We start from the raw sequence: 11,458 nt of genomic DNA, 5'->3' as shown, positions 1-11,458 counted from the left end.
TGTATTTGTTAGGTTTCCATAAGAATTTGCTGTTATTTATGTGAAGTACATTTTGTCAAAGTCTTGAGAAAGTTTCCTTATCAAAGAAAGTGACATGGTGTTTGAAATTCAATCCATATTCAAACCCCTAAATCATTCAAAGATCACTAAAAGGGAAAGACAATTTGAACATGAAATTTCTGCACTGTTAACATAAGTCTTAGTAATATCGCAATGGAAGTCACTACAATACGGGTCATGTTTCAGTGTTCATTAGACTGCTGAACATCAAATGTGTGTGTGTGTGTGTGTGTGTGTGTGTGTGTGTGTGTGTGTGTGTGTGTTTATGTGAGTTTGGTTGTACCTATAAATTACTACAGGTTGAAACACAGCTAAAGATGTTAAAAGACAATGTTTTTAGTCCAATCATCAATTGCCGTGAACAATAAATTATCCTTCCTAATTGGTATTTAAAAAAAACAAAAAAACAAAAAAACATTCCCAGCAGTGATAACATTTCCATTAATGCCAAGCCAGCAGTGATGCTCATGGAACTCTGCCTATTGCACTGATTTACTGTATCAAGCCAGGCCAGACCTACTGCTACTTGACAGGGCTGCCAGATGTCCAGGGCTCGCCATTCTCCACCTGTTTTTAGTGAAAGCTCCAAAATGCCTGAGCTGTGGTACCCTGCCTCTCCTCCTCCTGTGCGAGTAATTGAGGAATTCCTGCTGTTTTCGGCTACAGGGAAGGGTGGCTGTACTCTGGCTAAGGGCGATCTCATAGCAAAGCTTTGCAGGAGGCAGACATGATGTGTTGTCCAGGGCGTAGAGACCTGCTCGGCCCAGACAGACAAGAGCACTCTGCCCATCGGTTCTTTCTGGAGTCTCCAGACCACTGCTATTCAGCCAAGTAAACAATACAGACGGATGGGGAGAGATCAGCAAACTGAACTGGGGTGGACAGCAGCTGCCTGTATGGGCCAAAAAACATAAATTAAAGATAAATTATTTCTGGCTGATATGCTTAAAACTTGAACTCTGTCTATGTGAATAAGTGGCCTCCTTAGTGATGATCCGATATCTTACACAAATAGTGATGGACTACATTAAATATTAATAATACACACAGCAAACCGGCAGCTTTCTAAGTGGATTGAAACACATTTTTATTCAGCCACAGCAGAGTGAAATCGTGACCCCAGAGGAACATATTACTGTGACACAGGACCTACACATGCACAATATCATAACAACCAGTGCCCAAACAATAATTGACCAAGCCTGGCACAGCAGATCATTTGGCACAGCTGAAAGGGCAAGGTCTGGAGACTCATTAGTTTCCACTGTGAGACTGAACCATTTTACACTTCTGAAAACAAAAGCTCATGGTTTACCTATTGTGCTCATTTGCATCATTTGATGATTTATTCTGACAGCAAAAGTGTCAGAAAAAGAAATTTGCCACATGACATGAAGGAAACATAAAATTCTGAGACTCAGCAGTTTAAATACAACTTAATCCTGTCAGCACAAGTGTACGGCTATGGTGATGGTGATGGTGGTGGTGGTTTACTGCTTCCGATGGAAACGGTTTGTTATGTTCTAACTATACCTTTCTCCTTTGTCTTCACTGACATCTTTGTGAGGGAAGCAAAATATTTCTCTCAGTTACCATGAGACGCTTGTTTTTGTCAGTACCCTGACCAAAGCATGAAGATGCACTTCAAAACTGACAAGGCTCTAAACTTAAGTACCAGTAATCCCCACACAGTGAGATATTCCCAAACATCATGTGGGTGTTGATGTCCTGCCTCACTGACAGTACCACAGAATGGAGGACAAGTGCCTCAACTCTTTGAAATGGAAATGCTTCAGCACAAAAATAACTTTCCTATAAAGAACCTCCTAAACACAGCTGTCAGTAATAAATGAGAAAATGCTTCAACTGAGTTCGAGAGTTGAACTGTCTTAAGTCCATACACAAGCCCATGGCTTTGCTATCCCAGGGCTGCTGAGTAACAGTACAACAGCCTACCACTGTGTTGTTGTATTTTATTTATTTTTTTATTATTTCCTGGATCGATGCCTTTGTCTCAGCCCACACACCTGCAGTACACTTTACCATGTGCATGCCCTTGGACCAGCGCTCTGTGTGAAAGTGCTCTAGTTGTTCTGGGCCTGAATGATAGAAAGTACATGCGAGCAGGCTTGTGTTCAAGCCTTGTGTGCCTTTCCATGAGACGACCTCTGTGTGTGCATGTGCATATCTGTGTATGTATGTGGGTGTGTGGGGGTGTGCATTCAGCTGGCTGCTCAAGATATTTTCATGGTGGGAAGCATCCCCCTCCTGCTCCCCGGTGATTATTTTTGACTGAAGAGCTATGCACTTTCAGCTAATGCTAATGCTAACGTCAGCTTGCCCTCCCTGACCCCTCATGCATTATGATGTAATAGAATTGATTGGCTTCCAGTGGCCTCCTGACACTAGCAGTAGCCACTGTGGTCCCTCAGGTTTAATAACAAGCAGAAGAAAAGAGGTTCAAGGGAAGAACTTTAAAAGATAATTGGCTGACCAGTCAACTGTGCCTTTCAAAATCTGAACCATGAGACTCATTTGCAGAGCTCTGGATACATAGTTACAACCCAGAGAGTTTTAGAGGGTGGCTTTAGGAAAAGAGAGATCAGAATTCACAGATGTTGCCAATGGTAGGAATGATTAAATAATACTAATTTAATTGATTATTATTGTATAAAAGTAATGCAAGTAAAAAAATCTGTTTTAGAAGAAGAAAGCAATGCCACATAATGTGATGTAATGCTTGGTCCACACGAGATAAGCTAGACTGGCCATTTCTTTCTTTCTATCAATGTCTTTTTCTCTCTTTGTTTCCAAATGATCCAAACTTTCCCATTTGTGTCACATCTGCTGATCCCATTCAGTGCTCTACTGATCCTTCTAGGAGTCTCCTACCTATTTATGAAAAAGCCATCACTGCTCATGCTTCTTAATTCTCAAGCTTTCTTAATTCCTGGGAAGCGCACTGTCACCATAGAAATCGTGAATGAGAAACAACAAAATAAAACAAGAAAGGCCAAATAATAGCAGGGGGTGGGGGTGCGGTGGGGGTGTCAGGGAAAAATGGACCAAAAAACCCCCCTTAAAAAAAAGCTGAAGAAGAAATGACTGGAAAGGAACAATCATGACAACTCTCCAAAGGTTGAAGCACAAGGGGAAAAAAAATTAAGGAAAGAAAAGGTGAATTTAAAAAAATCAAGCATGAAAATTTCGGCATGGAGCATGTGACACACTTTTGAGGCAGGCCTGGTCCGCTCAAGCAAATGGGTCTGTGAGCTCTTTATATCTGACGCTAAACTGTAGCCTGAAGCGCACACACAGCAATCTGCAAGCCAGGAAGCCCTGGTGCGAAGCCAGGGACCCCGTCCTCTGGAGGTAAGCAGCCAGCCACCCGCCGCTTGATGTCACTGAAACCCATGCTGGGGGCCAGTCGGAGCCACGCTTAATTGAGGCGATGTTCTCTTTCCATCCATGTGGCTCCTGACAGCTGATTCAACTCCTGCGCCCTACTGCAACTGATGGACTAGTAAACCCTTTGACAAGAAAAGTGTGTAGAATTGTGGCCATAGAAACCACCAAATCAAAGCAAAGGCTATGTGCAAATTCATGTACATCAAAGGGGCCCCAAAAGGCCAGAACAGTTCCACTCAGTTGGTGCAGTTGTTCACCATGTGTCAGTCTTATCTTGGAGATATGCTGATGTGATTGGGGCAAAGTGTTAATGACAGAGGCAAAGCCTTTTGCTTTGAGGGGAAGGGAGATAGAGAGAATATGTGGCATGTTTCATAAACAGAGAGCAACCATCAATCCAGTGGAGCTGTAAATTTCATGCCTCCATATGTGGAGTGGAGGAATCATAAATCCACAATTATTCACTCCATATGTGATTTCATAAGTTGCCTAGCCCTTCCCTAATGATACTTATATACCTTTTCCACATATTCATTTCCCCCCCCCATGGTAGGCATGAGTCTTCAGCCTGGAGCTCACATCTCTCCCATCTCCAGTGATTTTTATAAGCAAACCACCACATAGTGCTATTAATGGTCAACATAGATATGTATCGGCCTTAATGTCATAAAACAAAACAAGGGTGTACTGCGCTGAGGTAGAAGCCTGTTTGCTGATGTGCTCAGCAACAGTGCTTGTTCCCATCTTCCATGAGCATAGGCAGTCCCTGTCCTGTGCTGGTGCTAGTCTTCACAGAGGCAGCTACAGCAGTGGCTTCACACTCCGCTTCATCTACTTTGCAGCTGATGATCTTGTTCTCCAGAGCTATTTGCTTAATCACGCATGAAGCTGTTCATGGTGTGAAAAACAAAACTGTTTTGAATGCACCTCTGAGATCTGATTTAGTGAGGAAAAAAATGGATGAGGGTGATGCAAAAATGGAAAGCTGAATCATTGTATAACAAATTTGGATGATTTCATTTTTGGCAATAAACATCTAGTGATGAGTAAAGTCATAAACAGAATTAATTTTTACAAACACTTTTTTTTCTTAAATTGTCCATATATATATATATATATATATATATATGTGTGTGTGTGTGTGTGTGTGTGTGTGTGTGTGTGTGTGTGTGTGTGTGTGTGTGTGTGTGTGTGTGTTTGTGCTTTATTGGCACACAGTGAAATAGACGAACAAAGTATAAGTTGCAAACCAGTTTGCTATTAATGGTTCAGACATTGGTTCCTTTTGGTCACTTTGGAGCTATAAAAACAGAAATGGTGTGATATACACAGTTTATCATTACATGCAGCCTGTGTGTACTGGAGATTGGAGCCAGCAAAAAGCATCTGAAGCAGTAAGTTTTCAAATGGAAAAGCACTGGTTGAAAACATTGTTGCCCTTTACTGTAAATGGGCTTTCAAAAGGCATTAGCTGGTGGCTGAACTTGTGGCAATTCCCTACCCACTGCTATAAAAACCTGGAAAAGAGAGAGAGAGATCAGTCGAAATAACACTGTTTAATATTTTAAACAGCCCTTGGTTCAAAAATATCTTCTTAATATCTCTGGCAAGAACAGGAAACAGGTGGCTTAGCAGCTCGATTCATTGTTACCCGGAGTCATAACTGTTTTATTCGGCATAGTCCAGAACTTTCCATGGTCAGAAGCCTCTATGGGAGACATAAAGTTACAGCCAGCAGCTCTAAGGATGGGTTCTTTTTCACCCCTCTTTTTGCTCTTTTATAAAATGCTCATTTATAAGAAACTTTCCAATAATGAAGTAATTTGAGGTTCAGGCAAAGAACTTCCAAGTTGTCTTTGTTTCACTTACAATAAGACTGAGATCACACAGGGATATGCAGGGTGATGGAATGGAGAAAGCGAAACAGAGAGAGAGAGAAAGAGAGAGAGAGAAAGAGAGAGATCACACAATTAAAACATTTTAGGCAGTTAGGGAGTGGAGAGCACCAATAGGAGGCTCTTCAAAGTGCTCTGCCACTCTGAGTGGCTCAGAGTGGCTGGAGTGCCACCTTCATCTGTCATCACATGATTTCTCCACAGCTTCATGGAGATGGCTGCTGCACCATCAGACTTTCCCAGTCAGGTGCTTTTCCTTTACCCTGCCTTTTTTGCTCTGCCAGAAAGTGCCAAGAAATGGGCCGAGACAAGTTTACTATACACAGATGCAGGGCAAATATAGTAATAATCCTTGAACATGGATAAAGGTACCTCCACGCTGTGAGTGCACAGTGGTTTTTCTAATGCAGCTAGCCAGTGAACTAGAGGCTTTGCTCCCCTCGAAGGAAATATTAAGCCTTCATGCTCAACAGCAAACACCGAAAAAAAGTATTTAAATGTTATGGCAGCATTTTAATTTTATAGCCGGTTTTAGTATTGCACATGTACGAATGAGGCAATCCAAGCACCCAAAGAACTGGAATCCAAATGAACTTACACAAATGCACTGAATCACCCCTCCCATCTTTAAAATGTGAGAATTAGGGACAGATTATACTTAATGAGGCCAATCGAGCCCTCAGAGGTGTGCACAAGTTCTACTGATCCAGCACATTTGGGTTCCCGTGGCTACCATACTGGGCGGGGCTACATCCATTGTTAGCCACTGTATGGTACTAGCATTTTTGATGTTCTATACAATTTCCTGGCTAGTTGTTAAAATCCAGAACATATGAATGGACATAAAGAAGGAGAGATTCATATATGACTGACTCACTGACAATGAAATTTGTTTTGAGTAACCTTCAGAGTTTTGTTTATGGACTGCCTTTGCAATTTCTACTGTTTCTGCTCAATCTGTTTAGCCTCATTGCTCTAAAAACAAGATGTTTGTTCTCACTGCAATAAATACAGGCTCTGTGGCCTCATTGGTAGTTCTGGGTTCTCTGTACATGTACGGATGTGGGTGTGGGTGTATGGGTGTGTGTGTGGGTGTAAGGTCCTCCCCTGACTGCATGAGCACCCCCAAAAGCATGAAATAGGTCTCACAGGGCTGGGCCTTCACATTGTCAGACACTCTATTACCAGCATAGCATTTTTTCAATCAGAAAAACAGCTGCAGACCTCATGCCTTAAAAAAGCAAAAAAAAGAAAGAAAGAAAGAAAGAAAGTAAAAAAACAAATGTGCCTTTAGAAAATGTTTTCTTGCTTTCTCTCCCTTTTTATCGGAAGTACAGAAATACACACCCAGTTCTGTCATGTGTGATTGGTTCTCCTCCAAGTATGACATGTTACACCTCATCTGGTTCTAGTTAGGGCGGGGCACCCTGCGGAGATGAAATGAGTGCAAATGTCATTACAAAATCGATAAAGCCACGTTGTCAGTTTGGGTGTGTAGTGCCGAACAAAAGCCGGCATTTCTGAGGTAGGCACGCTAAGGTGCACCCACTTTGAATGGCATCACTGCAAGATACTGTGTAACAAGGGCAATCTGTGGACTGCTTCCCTTTTTAACGATGGCATTGTCCTTGTCAAATACACACATCACAAATTTAACTACAATCGATAATGCTCCATGTGGTTGTGAGAGAAGTGCTGCTTCTCACCAGTGTGATGGTGGAAGGGTCACAGTGGCCCATCACTCTGGTGGAAGGGTTACAGTAGCTTTTCCACTGGAATTTTGCTGCTGCCACGGGCCAAAATGAGGAAATCTATTGGAATCAGGCTAGTTGGTCACCAGAAAAAATTGATTTAGAAAACAATCTGCAGAATAGTTGTGTGTGACAGTGGTCATACAAATGTGCAAATTGAAAATGAAAAAAGCTAAGCATTAAAACCTGTGAAAAAAATCACACTTCACAGACATAATCTGGGTAACTATAACTATCTGGTAGACACCCAACATCAGTTATCCTTCTGGTCAGCACTGAAAAGTGTATCTAGGTTGATGCAGTGTATTAATGAATAATGTTAATCACCTTTATGACCATTTTTGTTACCTTTTGGCTTCTGAAAAAAATGCAATGTCAGCTGCAAGTGTTTAGAACAGAGAGAGAGAGAGAGAGAGAGAGAGAGAGAGAGAGAGAGAGAGAGAGAGAGAGAGAGAGAGAGAGAGAGAACAGATGAACATGTCTACATATACCAAATTAAATGCAGGAAATGTACATTCTACAACTGTCGCCCACCAAGCTCAGATACACAAACTGCGTTTTACAGCTGTGGCTTTAGCTACGCTTTTGCAGAACTGTAATTTTGTGAGCCCAGGTAAGCTTGGCTGTTGACCTCTCCTCTTTTCCATATCAGACATTTCAGAGTGTCGTGCTCATTTATCAAGCACAGGCCACAGATTTATCCAGATACATCTTCTATTTCCATCTTGGTAGGTGTCATCAGTTTTGCATCTTAATGCTCTAACATTTCCTATTGCCCTTGTATCTACACAGAGCTTTTACATACTGTGGTCTTGTTTCAGATCAGAGACATACTGACGATGGTTGTTAGAGGCAAGTTTTTATCCATGTAATCATTTATACAAGCCGACATTAAGGCGTTATTTGAATAGCTGACATTTTCTCTGTGTCCTCTCTGATTACGTGCAAGAGGAGCTAATGAGAGACATCAAACTTGTTATTGGGTCTTTCCAAGTATGCAAGTACTAATTCTAGATTCATTCCCTTTTTCCCGACCAGCCTTTGATGCCAGCAGTGAACAATCATTCTAATTGCCCATGGCAATACTGATGAAACATTTTAGAGCAGTCTGAAAAACATGGGATTGGAAAATTGAATCAATATCATTAATCACATGCAGGAATCTCATATTAATTGGGCCTGCTTTTTATTAGGAGTCAAACAGACAAATTCATGGTGAAGTATTATCAGGCCATCCACATGCTGATCTGATCTGTCTATTGCTGTGCCAAGTCCCGAATTCAACAGGAGAATGCTTCTTGAGTGCAACATAGCATGAAAAAAAGGCTGTCAATAACACAGTCATCCACAGAGAGTAATTAGCAATAAGGAAAGCTGGCATAGTAGAACTGCATGAACTAAAAGAAGCTTAGGTCATCCTTGATGGGAAAGATGAGAGAAAGTGAATCTCCAGGTGACGAGAGTTGTGTTGTCAAATGTGATCATGGGCGTGCACCACAATTACAGTTCTTTCTGCTTTAGTTTGATACAGACATGACACAACATTGACTTTGGAAGGCTGATGATATGGAGCTTTATCAGATCCCAAACAGACACAGTCATCCTTCCTTGTTATATTCTTTGAGTAACAATAGTAGGCTTGCATTTATGGGTTGACTTGGGTTAGGCTGTCTTTAAATTGTTATTTTAGTAAATAAGATGAGTTATAACACCTTTCAGTTTCACAAGGGACATGTCAGCTGACAACTCCAATGTTCTTAATTATATTGCAACATTAGAGAAACATGAAACAAGACTATCCCACTCACACAGAAGCATTTGAGACAACCTTTCTTACTCCATTCTCTTTCTGAACCAAGAGACAGATGACAGATTCCAAGCGAGGCGGTGAGAACTGTAACAAAAAAGCCCTTTAACGAGCAAGTATGAGCTTTACGACAGTGCGCTGACTCTGACGAGTGAGCCTTGCCCAAAGTGACATGGCAGTCTAGTGAAGCAGTGCCCATCTGAATTCATCTCTGAACACTATGCCAGGCACGGAGGTGAAAGAGGAGTCATCCAGAGAGACAATAGTGTGGAACCGCAGCTCCGATCCCTGGCACTTTTATCAGGCACTTACGAGACCCTAGCCACCTCGCCTTTTTGAATTTTTAATAATTCTGTCTGGAAACTTTAAAGGACCTCGTAAAACAGGAGAGACTCAGAGATTTAAAAGAAACTACCTCAAGTGGAAAGTTCTTATGCAAATGCAGTGTGAGTGGCTGAAGATGGGGACGCACAGTGAGTGTGACCCTGGGGACGGTGCTGCGTGCCTTGGCTGAGGGCATGTACGTGGGAGCAGGCTGAGTGGGTAGGTCTGCCCGTCTTTGAAGTTGCACTGCTTATGCACTATTTTTCTTGGCCATCATGTTAGAATGGAAAATGCAATGTAACAAAGTTTGTGCTGCAGCTCAAGCTCATATTTTCTTTTATTTGTACATGGAAGAGCTATTTGAACATGACACTGACACTCTAATTCCCTCTAATCCCCCCAATCCCCCAACTCAACACAACACTTCAGTTTTACATTAAAAGGATTCTTTCCCATATGGTGCAGTGGAGATGTCACTTTGCAGATCTAGCCCTCTGCTTTGGTTCTGATCTTTTATACACAGGTTGTGACATCATTTAAACATTATTATGTTTGCCCTTTATCACAGGTTTGATGTCATGTGGGCCAGAACTATTCCCACCCCTGTTGTCATAGTAAAAGAAAAATCACTGTATAAATAATCAGAGTATTTTTCAAACATTACCCCTGCATCGCCATAACACACAAGGTAATTAGCTACTTTGTCAGACAGTGTCAGATATCTGTCTGTTGCAAGGTACTCACCTGGCTTTAAATAACAGACTTGTGGTCCAGGTGTGAATCATATTACACTGTAGTGCTCTGTACAAGTGCAGTTCAAATAAACCACAATCACTGAGCCATGTAGAAAATCAGTACTATCTCCCAAACCACACTACACACCATAATCTAATACTGACATTTTATCCTTAACTTTTAACATAGATGTGAAGATACACAAGAAGAACAACATATCTTTCTGTTTGTTATCTCAACCTTACACATTATGATCAGTTACATAATTAAGCATGGTGTGGCAGTTAAAGGCAACAAATATGTGCCTTTTCAAAATGCTGATAAGCTTTAGTGTCGGCTTCCATTAATGATCTGGCTCAGCAAGCAGAAATGTTACTCTCCTCCTCTCACTTCTGCGCTGATGCTCACATCACTTACTGACTTTACGTGGGATTCCAGACAAGCATGTTGTGGTTATGTGTGTTGGCAATGAGAGGGCACTGACCTCTAAAGGAGTATGGATCCAAATGGGCCATTAGAAAAGCCTAAAGCCATCCCCCCCCCCCCCCCCCCCCCCGGCTCTCCCTCTACCCAGGTGTCGTAAATTGGCTAACCGTAGCAACTCATAAAGGAATTTGCAAATAGTGGTTGGTGAGGCCAACACGTAGAAAGTGACTACTATGAAAGGGTTTGGGTTAAGTTTATGGACCTTGCTGATTAAAAATATTCCTGTAAGACTTTTAGTCTGAATTACTGACTCAGTTGTACAGCATAAAGATGCATTTAATTCCTCTCTTACCCTATATGAAATGCTGACAAGCTCTTTCTACTTAAAGTGCACTGAAGCTTCTGGTTTGAATCAGTATATCAAGTACTGGGATCACTCACATCAGTCTCCCTGAACAGCACAAGGGGTTGTGATCTCTTGACTGACAACCGCCACTCCAGTGACTACTGCTGCATCTTTCAAATTCCAGCAAAGCCCAAACACCAGGCTGTGGACCATTTATTTTGCTAAGCCAGTACACAAAAATATGTGTCTTGAAAAGCAGCTTTAATGATGATCCCATAATTTTTTGGTGCGGTTTACAACTCGTCGGCCCAGCCACCTTTAGATGACTTTCTCTTGCGGTCTGCAGCCTGCCGAGTGCCGGACCACAGAGCTCTGTTTCCATTTCTCTTTTTCTGTGCTTCAGACACCTGTGCCACTCCTGGTACCTGCTGGCATGCTATGGCATGCAGTGCCAGGGAAGCGGAGGCTTCCACACAACCCACTCCTGCTCCTCACCATGTTCCCCTTACTGCACGCGAGTCACTGATGTGGCAACAACAGTGAGCAATGTAAAGCAAATTTTCCTCCCCTGCTTTGTTTCATGGTCACATGCACCAAGAATGTTTCTGAGATGAGTTGACAGTCAGTGAAATGCAAACTTTGGCTGGAGAAACAAAATGGAGGGTTTTGAAATGTATGTATATTTAATGTATGTCCTTCATGTTTT

This window comes from Electrophorus electricus, chromosome 12, assembly GCF_013358815.1.
Source record: "Electrophorus electricus isolate fEleEle1 chromosome 12, fEleEle1.pri, whole genome shotgun sequence".
Classification (NCBI taxonomy): Eukaryota; Metazoa; Chordata; class Actinopteri; order Gymnotiformes; family Gymnotidae; genus Electrophorus; species Electrophorus electricus.
This window is presented reverse-complemented; position numbering follows the sequence as displayed.